Below are 13,767 nucleotides of genomic sequence, written 5' to 3' on the forward strand. Positions count from 1 at the left end.
GAGGTGGGAATGGCCTCCTGCTGTTCCTGTGTAAGTGTATCAAGGGATTGAATGGCTTCTTCATCGTCTGTTTGGACAGGGCCAAGAGCCTGATTGGGTTACCCCTGGTTCCTGTTTGACAGCTCGATGTGCTGACAAGTGTGATGATGTTGCAGCTTTAAGAGGTTATTTTGTCCTGGTTTCTTTTAAGTGAGAGATTGAATGATCATTACCAAGCTGGCTAGTTAAGACCACTTGAGTAAACAGCTAGGGAAGCCTTGTGTTTATTTTAATAAAGACTGAATGGGTGTGGCCAGCTCTCACAGATTAGGATCTCTGGGTTTTGCTTTCTCAGTAATAACAAAAACTATTGGGGTCTCCACAGAGTTGGAAGCTTCAGTGGATGTCTCCTGGGTGCTACACTCACTTAATTTTCTCTTGCTGCTGTTTTTAATTCCTGGATTGGAGAAATATTTGTGACATTCTGTGTCTGAATATTCCTTTTTGCCAAGGGCTGTGGTTATGCGATTTTCCTGTATTGGAACAGTTCATTAGTAATAGCTCCACGATCTATTATTCTGTTAACTTGGCCAATAGAATTAAGTTATTCTAAATTTCCCTTTCCTTGGTTTCATTTTATCTTCCGTGTTTAAATAAATGGTGTTTTGCTTCACAACGAGTAGTTTGACCAGTCACATTGCATCTGGAACAGACAGTTTACATTTCATTTAAAATATGAAAATATTAGAGTCTAGGTGACCGCCCTCAAATATTTTTGAGGGGCTCTGGCGTGGTCCATCACACTAGACTCCTTCTCTTCCTGAGTTATATGCTGGAGGCACTGAATGGGCTGTCCCTGTTCTTCTCCAATACTGTCAATGGTCTGAATGACTTCCTCATATTCCTGTGAAACCAGAGTGAGCTGCTGAATGAACTCTTGTTTTACTGTGGCAATGTGCAGTGTCAGGCAGTGCTGTCACATGAATGTTACAGACACTTTACCGGAACAAACCTGAGTGGTGTCTGGGTCTTGCTGCACATGGACAGAGACCAGTTCAGGAGCTGACGAGGGACAAAACGCTCTGAACTTTGTGGAATCTTCAGTGACCATCCCCACTTCTGATCTTATGGTGGGGAGCGCGGGGGCGGGGAGACATTGATGAAGCAGCTGAAGATGTTTGTGAAGAGGAAGCTACCCTGAGGATCTCCCACAGAGGTGACCCAGGACTGAGATGATGAACATCTTCCTTTGTGCCATGTTTGACCCCAAACACTGGAGAGTTTACTCTGATTCCCATTAAGTCCAGTTTTGTTAAGTTCCTTGATGCCTCAGAAGTTAACCACTGCCTTGATATCGGGGCCAGTCATTTTTGTCTGAACCCTTGTGTCAGCCTCTTTTGTTCATATCAAGAGGTCATGATATAGGAGCAGCGAGTGCTTTCTTCAAACAGGTGGTATTGAATGTCAGGATTTCTGCTCTCAACACTGTTCGGGGAGCTAGATGACTGAAAGTATTTCAAGACAAGGTCGATGGATATTGACCTGTCAGAGAATTGAGGGCTATGAAGAATTGGGAATGAAAGAGGATTTGAGACCAAGAGCATATCAGCCATGATCTTAGGGAAGGACAAGGCAGGCTTGGGGAGTGAACGACCTGCCCCTGTTTCTAATGTTCTCACATTCTGTTATTGGAAAGTTAGTGGGTGTTATTTTCATGAATGTGCAATTACTGAATATTGCAGCCAGGGAGACCAGAGGATTTTGTGAGTCATCTGTGGGTGAGGTAAGTTGTCTGTATTCTCAGTGAATTTGGGTCTACAACATGACGAACAAATAAAGCACAAGTTGCAGAGAGGGAAAATTTTGTAAAGCGAGATGAGGGGCCTCTTTCATACCCGTGCCTGGGTTTTCCAATTACATTTCCCAAATCACCTCAAAGCCTGTGGGACTGTCTTGAAGGGCTGAATGGTCTCCTCTGTTTCTGTGCATCAGGTTATAGATGTAAGTAGCATCCAACCGCTCCTGTCTAGCAGGTATGAGGGGCTGAATGGAACACAGAAACATGGGACTGAGGAGCAGGAGTGTGGCATTAGATACTTTGAGCCATCTCCACCAGGCAGTAAGATTGTGGTTGATCAGGTTGGGGTCTCAGCCCCACTTTCCTGACTGTATCCCATTATCCGTGACTCACTTCCCTGTCAAATATTTAACTAACGCAGTTTTCAGTCCATGTGAACATCAAGGCACAATAAAAACTTCTAGTGAAGAGATTTCCCACTTTAAAGGTCCTTTAAGAATTTTTCGTCATTCTTCTTATAGAATCCTGCAGAGAGCCCTGCAGAACGGAAACAGACCCGTTAGTCCATCTGTTCACTCCGGTCAGATATCAAATCTGATTTAGTCCCATTTGCCAGCATTTGGCCAATATTCCTCCTGTGGTTGTACCCAACTTGACCACTTCCTCTGACAGCAATTTCTGTACACACAACACTCTCTGTGTGAAACATTTATCTTCAGGTCCTTTCTAAATCATTCGCCCTCTCGCCTTCATCCTATGCTCTCTTGTTCTGGACTCCCCTATACTGGGATCAGAACGTGGCTATTCAGAATATCCATGCCCCTGATGATTTTATACACCTCTATAATGTCACCCCTCAGCCTCTTACACTCCAGGGGGAAATACCTCAACCTAATCAACCTCTCCCCGAAGCTCAAACCTCCAGTCCTGGGTCATCTGTATAAATCTTTTCTGCAGACAACCGAGTTGTACACAGTATTCTTAAAGTGGCCTCACCAACATCCTGGGAGAGTTGGATTTGGCTGAATTCCCTTTGCTTTAGACAGTGAGGAGATTCCAGTGAATTCTGGTTAGGGATCACCCAAAGGGTAGCACGGTGGTTAGCACTGCTGCCTCGCAGCACCAGGGAATTGGGTTTGATTCCAGCCTTGGGTGACTGTCTATGTGGAGTTTGCACATTCTCCCATTGTCTGTGTGAGCTTCTAATGGGTGATCCCGTTTCCTATCACAGCTCAAACTGTGTAGGTTCGATGGATTGGTCATGCTAAATTATCTGTAGTGTTCAGGGATATCTAGATTACGTACATTCGTCAGAGGTAAATATAGGGAAATGGATTGGGAAGGTGGATATGGACTTGTTGGCCCGAAAGGCCTGTTTCCACACTGCAGGGATTCCATTAAAATAAGAATGGTAACGATGACTTTAGAGTTTTTTTTTAGCTCGCACACATTGCTGTGATGAGGAACAATGAAGGAGTGAGAGTGCAAGAGGCCGTTCCTTCTCAGGCAGATTACATTGTCTCCCTCTCTGAGCTGAATCACACAGTAATACCATCCTCTCCCAAACTAGACCATGTCAGGTCTCCTTGTACATTGTACAAACTATGTCCACATCACATTCCCTGTTCCATGTAGGTGCACCATTGCTGCTGTCATACATACACAGAGCCATACCCTTAGCAGAAAATGGTCTCGGTCATTTTGAAATATGTTTACATGTCCCTGCGTCATTAAAAAAATAAAATGTTTAATTTATTCAGAATACCTGTGTTAAAATGAACGCTTTTTTAAACAAATACAGAAATAGCTGGAAAAGCTCCTTTTACATGCTGTAGTTGCACCAGCCTCCACCACTTCCTCTGGCAGCTCATTCCATACGCACACCACCCTCTGTGTGAAAAGGTGTCCTTTAGGCCTCATCAAAACCTTTCCCCTCTCACTTTCAAACAATGCCCTCTCGTATTGGACGCCCCTAACCTGGGGAAAAACCCTGACTACTCACCCTATCCATAGCCATTTTGATTTTATAAACCTTTACTGCTGCGAAATGTGACTCCAATCAACACGAATGGCTGGACTTTCAGTCATCCTGGGCCTAAATTCTGAAATGCAATACTGACACCTCTTCCTTCTCCATCAAGTCAAAATCCATTTTAATCAGTTTGTTCAGGTGTATTATGAGACACTTCTGTGGGATTTACACCTAGACGTTTGTGCCCGGAGGTAGGGACACTAGACTCACTCAGCAATACCCATAAAGCTGTAACATTATTATCCTGTGTGGTTGTTCATCAGCCCGTTCTGACATGCTGTAACATACCTCTGCAACAGGCAGGCCTTGAATCCAGACCTTCTAGTCCAGAGCTTGGAGCACTACCACACAAGTTCAGGAATTGGAATCAAATCCAGAGATCTAGCTCAGAGGCAGGGACACTACCCAGCACACTACCATACCCAGATTTTGAGTCATATTTTAGAGCCCACTTTCTGCTCGGTGTGGATTTATTATAATCAGGTTACCATTACTGAATTACAAAAAACACTGTATTATTAATCAAATGCAAGATATTTGTCTCAACTGTAGGTGGTTGAGTGTACGTGCTGTGCCATCGAAATTAACTATGACCATCTTTAATCGCTATTATCTGTAGTCTGCAATATTAGGGAAAGAAATCTTGCAGACACACTCTGCCCAATGAAGGATCTCAAATAGATATTTATTACTGAACACCAGAGACGAAGGAAGAGCTTAATTTCTGGTCCCAAAACACCGATCACTCTTAACCAACTCTAACGTGCGACTGCCTTCTTCCTAAAACAATGAAATGATACCAGGCCGGTTATTACTGTCCAGCCTCTCCTCCTGACTGACTGTGTCTTCAATCTGTCCCACCTCCCTCTATCCACACAAGGCAACCCAAGCTCGGGGTCTTTGTGAAAATCAAGGCCGGAGTGTGCAGGCCTCCTGGAGAGGGGGATGGGCATTTTAAAACTGAAGGGGGAGGGTGAGGGGGCAATGATATCACACACTGGACTGAGGGGTGGCAGATGGAGTTTAGTTTGGATTAATGCGAAGTATTGGATTTGGTAAATCAAACAAGAGCAGAATCTATACAATTAAAAATAGGGCCTTTGGCAGTGCTGTAGTACAGAAACCTAGGCCGTCAGGTATAATTCTTTAAAATTTGCATCTCATACAGATAGTGTGGTTAAGAAGGTGTTTAATACACTTGTCTTCATAGGTCAGACCTTTGACTATCGGAATTGGGATGTCATGTTGTGGTTGTACAGTTCATTCCTCTTCTGGAATACTGTGTCCAGTCTGGTCATCCTGCCCGCTCATTCCATAGGCACACCACCCTCTGGGTGAAAAAGCTGCCCCTTAGGTCACTTTTAAATGTTTCCCCTCTCACCTTAAACCTATGTCCTCTAGTTTTGGTCTCCCCTACCCTTCGAAAACACCTTGACTATTCACTTTGATATTATTGACCTTGATATAATTAAGCTGGAGAGGGTTGAGAACAGATTAACCTGGATGTTGCTAGGAATGGAGGGAGTGAGCTATAAGGAGAGGCTTGGTATGCTGGGACATTTTTCACTGGAGAGGATGAGATGAAGGGGTAACTTTACAGAGATTTATAAAATAATGAAGGGCACAGATAAGCTGAAGGGCTGATGTATTTTCCCTAGAGTTGGGGATTCAAAACTGAGGGATATTTTAAGGTGCGAGGAAAAAGATTTACGTAAGTCATGAGAGGTAATTATTTGAGGTAGAATCTGGCTTGTGTGTGGAATGAACTTCCAGAGGAAGTGGTGAAAGCAGGGACAGTTACAACGTTTAAAAGACATTTAGATCAGTCCATGGATAAGACATCAGTTTGGATGGTGCTGTGAGCAGCTGCCCTCGCCCTCCCCCTCTCTGAATGAATCCCTGTTGGTTTTCACCCTCTGCCAATGTCTGTGCAGTGGCGTGGGGAGGCCAGCAGAGGGTGGCATTGCATCACTTTAAGCACCACAGAGACTGCCAGACCTGCCCCACACAGAGACACACAGATACACACACGGGAATGGTTAGGCCACGGCGTGAAGCTCATCTGGTAACTTAAATGAAACATAAAGAAATGCTCAATTCGCCTCGTAAACTGTTAAAATATGAGTGACAGATCTACCAAATCCCACTGTTTAAATAAAAACATCAATTTATTTTTTAACTCTGAAAGTGAACATTTTACATCAACTATTCACAACTCTGGGACTCCCTTTCTCTTAACTGCTTATTTCCCGACTCCAGCTCTACAGTAATATACTGTTTCTGGGTCTGCCATCCTCTCATACCACAGGTGCTTGCAAGCTCTCAGTTCAGAACTGCATTCACCCTCGCTTAAATGTACAGTACACACTTTCAACTTCATCACATTATACCCTGGTGAATATAGATAAGTGGGACCTTTCCGGATTTCTCTTGCTCTGTGGTTTGTCAATATTTCATTTGCTCCCTCTGGTGTGTGTCAGGACTTCTGTTGCTCCATTGACAGCATGTCATTATTCAACTTTGTCCATAGGAATATATCAGTATTTCACTTGCTCACACTCGTGTGTGTGGGCCTGGATTTCAGTTGTTTCGTGGGGACTGTGACGCTATAACAATCTCAGTGTTTGTAGATGGCACCGAACCTGGAAGAACTCTGAAGTCTATGGAGGACAGTGTGGAACTCTAACAGGACAGTGACACGTTGGTGTAGTGTTCAGGTGTAAGGCAGATGGGGATCAGTGCAGAGCAGTGTGAGATGATACACTTTGGTAGGAAGTACAATGAAAGACAGTTTAAAACAGGCTGTGCCATTATAAAGGGGGTGTGGGAACAGAGAGTCCTGGGTATATATGAGCACAGATTGTTGAAGATGTCAGGAGAAGTGGGGAGAGCAGTAACTATCACAGATTAGTTTCAGTATCTGAGCTGTTTACAGCTGACTCCCTCCTACACCTCCTGGGAGGTGGTGGTGACGATGTGTTGTGAGCCCACCCTCCTGCCCACCGAGACCGTGGGGATTCCATTTGTACCAGCTCAACACAAAAGGGAGATGGCATCAGAGCCACGGCTTCTAGGTTGTGTCGGGGGGAAACGGAGCTGCCAGTGGGTTTAAAGTGAGAATTGCCCTTCACTGAACATAGCTCCTTACTCGGTCGGTGGGACCTGGATGTTTCAGAATCTCCACACGAGGTGTCCCTCTCCTCTCCAGCTCATACCATGGTCCTCCCCACATGGCAGGGGGAGGGGGGTGAGGGAACGGATATCGGGCATTCCACCACCCGGATAGGCCCTTCCTGTCCTATTCCAGGCTGTTTCTCCTGGGATGCGAGAAAGAGAGGGAGAGAGGGAGGGTGGGAGTGGGTGGCCCTGCTGTTAGTGCTGGTGTAGGTGGGGGACATGGTCATGGTGAGGTGTCTGGAGGGAGTCAGTCCACTTTGTTGTATCCATGCAGTGTTATTAATGTGGTGGTGGGGGTGGGGGGGGGGGGGTAAAGTGGAGGGAGAGAGAGAGAGAGAGAAAGAGAGAAAGAGACAGACAGAGACAGAGAGAGAGCGAGAAGGTGCAGCATGCGGCAGTGAGAGTGATGGACCATGAGCCTTGTTCGGGGGTCGGTGCTATAACAGATACACAGTGAGTGTGAGGGAGCAGAGTGAATACGGTGACCCTTATCCTGACAGAGCGGGGAAGGCTATTGATGCTTGTCCTGTATTGCTGGACATTTCTTCAGACCGCAGATACTGCACTGAGCTGGGTGGGGAGGTCAGACCATGCTCGGTGGGTCTGGTCGTGTGGCCCACTCTGGGAAGAGAATGGTCCCCCTCTGTACTAGCCCATCCACCTGGCCCACCGTGCTCCTGTTGACAAACCGTGGTGTAATTACCCCTTATCTGCCAGGCTCGGGGTAAACTGTGCAGGGCAGCTCCAAACGGAGAAAGCTCAACTGTGTGCTCAGTGGCCTTTTAAAGATGGCGCCAGTGTTATGGATCATGGAATATCAAGGGACACCCGGGCGATGGTGAGTACCTCCAGCCATATTGGGTGGGAGAATCGGGCTGGTATTGAATTAGAGGGACACCATGGGGTGGGTGGTTAATGAGGTGAGTTCGATAAGATAGCACCAGGAAACTAGCTCGGCCTAGTGTAGATGATCCCTCCGTCACAGTCAATGGAAATGGCACTGAGACAAATTATTGTTAGATTTAGCCCAATGAGTCAAAGACTCTGTTGACCCTACACCCAGATACAAAGCTGCAGAACAAATACTCATCCAAAACTCTGCACCATCCGAACTCCCACCAATATCATGTTCACCCACAATTCCTGGAAACACTTATGTTACAGGATGCTGTTAAAATGTTTTCATTTCTGCATTCTAAAACCTGGGAACACATCCTTTCATAACACTGTCTCTCAGTGTCCCCCTCTCTGTCTATTTCCCATATACCTCTCATTTGTTACTGTTTAAACTGATTCCCCCTCCATCTCTGTATCTCTGTGGCAGTGATGTTCACAGTCACAGCACCCCCTTGTCAGGGCACAATGGAGATATGGAGTTGTAAATGGACATGAGCTGCACATCCTGTCACTTCCAGCCCGGGCTGCAAGTTTCCCCACGCTGGGCAGTGATCTATCACAGTGTTACAGATCAATGCACTGGGGTGATGTACACAGTCCTACATGCTGGGAGGGTAACTGCTCCTAGTTTACAGATAGTGCACTGGGGTGGGGTACACAGTCCTACATGTTGGGAGGGTAACTGCTCCTGGTTTACAGATTAATTCACGGGTGACCACTGCACAGGTCACTGTGCTGGTCAGTCATTCTGGTTGAGGTTTATAGATAATGCCCTGCTGTGGTCTGCACTTCTCCCGCTGCTGGACAGATATCTACTCCGGGGTTATAGATCAATGCACTGCTGTGGTCTGCACAACTCCCCGTGTTGGACAGATATCTACTACGGGGTTATAGATGAATGCACTGCTGTGGTTTGCACAGCTCCGCGTGTTGGACAGATATCTAATCTGGGCTTATAGATCAATGCACTGCTGTGGTCTGCACTTCTCTCGCTGCTGGACAGATATCTACTCCGGGGTTATAGATCAATGCACTGCTGTGGTCTGCACAGCTCCCCGTGTTGGACAGATAAGTGGTCTGGGATTATAGGTCAATGCCCTGATCTGATCTGTGCAGTGCTCCACTCTGGACAGATTGCTGGGTTGTACTGAGCAGGACACTGGCCTGGTCTGCACAGTGTTCCACGGTGAACAGATATCCCCTCTGGGTGTATGGTGTCTGGGCTGGTTTTGTGCGGTGGATTGAGAATGTGGTATATCTAACCATTTCAGCTGATCTGGCAATGCCTTTAGTTCCCATTCCTGTGACTGGACCCTCCGTCTCTCACCACATTAATGTTACAGTGTGTCCAGGTACAGAACATCATGTTGGTGGGGTGGGTAGGGGGAAAGGTCATGGACAGGTCAAGGGGTTCCCCGGAACGTTCTGTCCCCGACATTCTATAACTGACATTCCCCGGAACGTTCTGTCCCCCGACATTCTATAACCGACATTCCCCGGAACGTTCTGTGCCCCGACATTCTATAACTGACATTCCCCGGAACGTTCTGTCCCTGACATTCTATAACTGACATTCCCCGGAATGTTCTGTCCCTGACATTCTATAACTGACATTCCCCGGAACGTTCTGTCCCTGACATTCTATAACTGACATTCCCCGGAACGTTCTGTCCCTGACATTCTATAACTGTCATTCCCCGGAATGTTCTGTCCCTGACATTCTATAACTGACATTCCCCGGAACGTTCTGTCCCTGACATTCTATAACTGTCATTTCCCGGAATGTTCTGTCCCTGACATTCTATAACTGACATTCCCCGGAACGTTCTGTCCCTGACATTCTATAACTGACATTCCCCGGAACGTTCTGTCCCTGACATTCTATAACTGTCATTCCCCAGAATGTTCTGTCCCTGACATTCTATAACTGACATTCCCCGGAACGTTCTGTCCCTGACATTCTATAACTGACATTCCCCGGAACGTTCTGTCCCTGACATTCTATAACTGACATTCCCCGGAACGTTCTGTCCCTGACATTCTATAACTGACATTCCCCGGAACGTTCTGTCCCTGACATTCTATAACTGACATTCCCCGGAACGTTCTGTCCCTGACATTGTTTGTGAACGGCCGGACGTCAGTGAATTGAACAAATGATAAGATCCCGAGGGAAGAGATCCCGTTCCAGGGAGAAGGAGACACTGTTCCGAAGGTCCCTCAGGCAGTTAAAGGGGTGAATACGTTTTCCCTGTGTTTACATTTCTTCACGACACAGGATCGACCACAACTTAGACCAAAATACAGGAATTCCCAAACTCTGTTTGTCTTCAGGAAACTGGGAGAGAATCCTTCTGGATACCCTCCATATTAGAAATTGGGAAGGAGTGACCTGTGTCTGGTCTCGAGTGATCGAGTGTGTGGGAATGTTCTAGAAACCATCTGTCCTTATGGATGTGTCTCTGTGTGTTTGGGGAGGGAGGGTTTCTTGTGATTTATGTCACATTTTTGTCAGTAATTCCGACCTTCCCATTTATTATTCAAGCTCCAATTATTTTAATAAATCCCTGAATACAGGGACACATTTGAAAATCTCACTGGGTCCCCGATCAAACGGGTCCCTTTCCCTCCAGGCTGATGGATAATGGGTTTGTTTTCCTTCCTCACAGTTAACGTAGTGACCATCTACGTCCTGCTTTATAAAAACTGTGGATTGTCTCCATGTGTCAGACGTTACCTGGGGGCCATGGCAGCGGCGGATCTCCTGGTTATTATCCTCGACCTGATCCTGAGACACATTCCCATTGTTTATCGGGAACAGTTTTATTTCCTGATGGACTCCATCCCCGTGTGTAATATCCACGCCGTCCTGCTTTATGCAGCCACTGACTGCTCTGTCTGGTTCACCGTCACTTTCACCTTTGATCGGTTTGTGGCCATTTGTTGCCAGAAGCTGAAAAGTAAATATTGCAGCGAGAAGACGGCGGCTGTGGTTCTGGGAGCAGTGACTGTGCTGAACTGTTTAAAGGACATTTCCTGGTATTTTATGCTCACGGCTCGGTATTGGCTGCGGAACGCCCCCTGGTTTTGTGATGTAACAATCGCTGTTCTATCCTCCATTGTCTGGGTCACAATCGAGTTCCTCCACCACATTCTAACTCCGTGTGTCCCATTTCTCCTGATTCTGCTGCTCAATGTTCTCACCGTCAGGCACATTTTAGTGACCAGCAGAGCCCGCAGGAGACTCCGCGCTCACACCAATGGGGACGCTCAGTCTGACACAGAAATGAGAAACCGAAAAAAATCCATCATTTTACTGTTTGTGATCTCGGCCAAATTCATCCTGTTATGGTCAATGTTAATGCTGTATTCTATATGGAGACGGATGTGGTATAAAGTGAATACCCCTGTGTCTCTCCATCCCTTTGTGCGGGAATTGGCTTCATGCTGCAGCTCCTCAGTTGCTGCCCAAACACCGCGATTTATGCCGTAACCCAGACTAAGTTCAGGCAGCAGCTGAAGAATGTGCTGAAATATCCGTTCACCCAAATCCATCCATCCATCAAATTCCCTCATTAATCAATCCATCCGGGATTTTCCCATTTCAGTTCAATGTTTCAGCGATGGAGCAGCCTGTCGCTATGGTAACAGACTGAGGGTAGTGCTGGTTTGTCCATCCTTATCCCACAGCGGGGTTACAGGGAAACATTTCAATGTTTCTCACAACTTAGGGGCCAGTGAGAAAAGGCACCATCCCACTGACTGTATCCATCACTTCCATTTGTAAACAATAAAAATGTTCATTAAAGTGTGCCGGGCCGCAGAGTGACCAATGTTGTTGTGTGTCTTTGTGTTGGAGAAGCTGAGCTGGAGAAAGACAGTCTCAGCCCCAAGTCCTGGTCCTCAGGGAAGGGGAGGGTAACGCTGCAAATCAACAATTCAGTGACTGAGCTATTTCAGGTTTTGTATTATTCAGTACATACAATACACCATATACATTGTTGTATAGAGCTATTTGTCTATGCATAAATATTGTTTTGCATTGCAGCCGATCTGTTTACATGTAAATATTACTGTGTATCCAACTATCTCAGTTTATTTAGAAATCTTTTTTGTTTGGGAACTGTTTGTTATTAAATACAAATATTGTTGTGGATGGGAAGTGCTCATGTTTATACTGAAATCCTGTTTTGTTTTGGAGATGTTCATGTTTTTTCATAAATATTGTTGTGGATTGGAATTGATATGAATTATATCCCAGACCATAACAACTCTCTGCATTAAAACATCTGCCTCCTTGATACCTTTTGCTCAATTCGATGGGCCCTCATAGCATCAACAACAGCACATTTGCCTTGTGTGTCAGAGAGAGTAGTTACATTTCACTTAAACCCTTCCTCAATCTCATGAAGAAGTGATTAATCAAAGATATGACATGTTTTTACTGTTCAACCAAATCAAATAAAATTTTGTACAAAGTTAGAAAGATAGAATAATCTGGAGTGTATATGTCCATCCCTGTTTCCCTTCAGTGTTGTTTTGGATTTGTTTGGACTGGGAACAGGGACTGGAGTTTAGGAATCATTGAATGAACAGCAGAAAGGAATCTTTTTTTTAAATTTCACTGGAATTTCAGTGAAGATTCTGAAGTATGCTCTAAACCCACTAGAGGCAGACTATTGTAAACTTCCCATGGAGCAGTCAGACAGACCCACAGCAATATGCTCTGACCCCACTAGAGGGCAGACTATTATAAACTTCCCATGGAGCAGTTAGACAGACTCACAGCAATGTGCTATGACCCCACTAGAGGGCAGACTATTGTAAACTCCCCATGGAACAGTCAGACAGACACACTGCAATGTGTTCTGAGCCCACTAGAGGGCAGACTATTGTAAACTTCCCATGGGGCGGTCAGACAGACTCACAGCAATGTGCTATGACCCCACTAGAGGGCAGACTATTGTAAACTTCCCATGGAGCAGTCAGATAGACACACTGCAATGTGTTCTGAGCCCACTAGAGGGCAGACTATTGTAAACTTCCCATGGGGCGGTCAGACAGACTCACAGCAATGTGCTATGACCCCACTAGAGGGCAGACTATTGTAAACTTCCCATGGAGCAGTCTGGCAGATTCTGGACAGAGATCAGAATAAAATTCCATTAAATGTATGCACTGAAGACAGGAAGCAGTATAAAGTTCCCAACATTTTACATCTTGGTAAAGCCCGCTGTAATGACAAGGAGAAAAGAGGTATTATGTAGCCATCTAAACCAAACTGCTTTTGGAGAGTATTACATATTAAAAAGAGGATATCTTCAACTGGACATTAATGTAAGGCAGCATTTTTTTTTTCAGGAGCATCCAAATGTGACAGGACCGAAGCTTTACCCCAGAAAAGGAAAGGGACTGTGTTCATCCGGAGAAGATGTATTCTCATTCGGATCAAACTCAAACTCAGCAAGTTCCCAGAGGCTCACTGGTTCATTGTGTTTGCATCAGTCTGTGCAAACACCTTGTGTAAACATGTGGAATAAACTTGTGTTAATTTGGGCTAAACTGTTGTATCAATCTGCACAAAGCTCTTGTCTTAATTTGTGCATTTAGCCTGTGCTCAGCCAGGCAAAAATGTTGGATGAATTTGTTCAAAGAATGTGTGTTAACTTGTACAAACATCTTGTGTCAGTTTGTTGGGGAAACATGTGTGGTTTTGTGTTGTGTGTGTCTGGGGTTGTTTAGGATTTGAAACTGCAGCTTTGTGTCTGTGTCTGTGTATGTATTCCCAGGGTGGGCTGAGTGGCTGGTTTGAGGGGGGAACAGATACAGGAAAGTCTGGGTCAGCTCTGGTCTAAGCCATTGACCTGCTGTTTCCTCCCAGACC

The 13,767-nt window shown here is 45.6% G+C and overlaps 1 long non-coding RNA gene across 1 annotated transcript in view; it reads left to right on the forward strand.

The window, feature by feature from the left end:
- Positions 1–13,338, forward strand: part of LOC148141511 (uncharacterized) — a 248,886-nt gene extending 235,548 nt beyond the window's left edge. Inside the window, exon 3 of the long non-coding RNA XR_015752546.1 lies at positions 13,245–13,338. This is a non-coding gene — a long non-coding RNA (uncharacterized LOC148141511). The remainder of the gene's footprint in view (positions 1–13,244) is intronic.
- The last annotated feature ends 429 nt before the right edge of the window (positions 13,339–13,767 follow it).

This window comes from Chiloscyllium plagiosum, unplaced genomic scaffold (assembly GCF_037043375.1).
Source record: "Chiloscyllium plagiosum isolate Xiang-an unplaced genomic scaffold, Cpla_swu_hap1 HiC_scaffold_33, whole genome shotgun sequence".
NCBI classification, from domain to species: Eukaryota; Metazoa; Chordata; class Chondrichthyes; order Orectolobiformes; family Hemiscylliidae; genus Chiloscyllium; species Chiloscyllium plagiosum.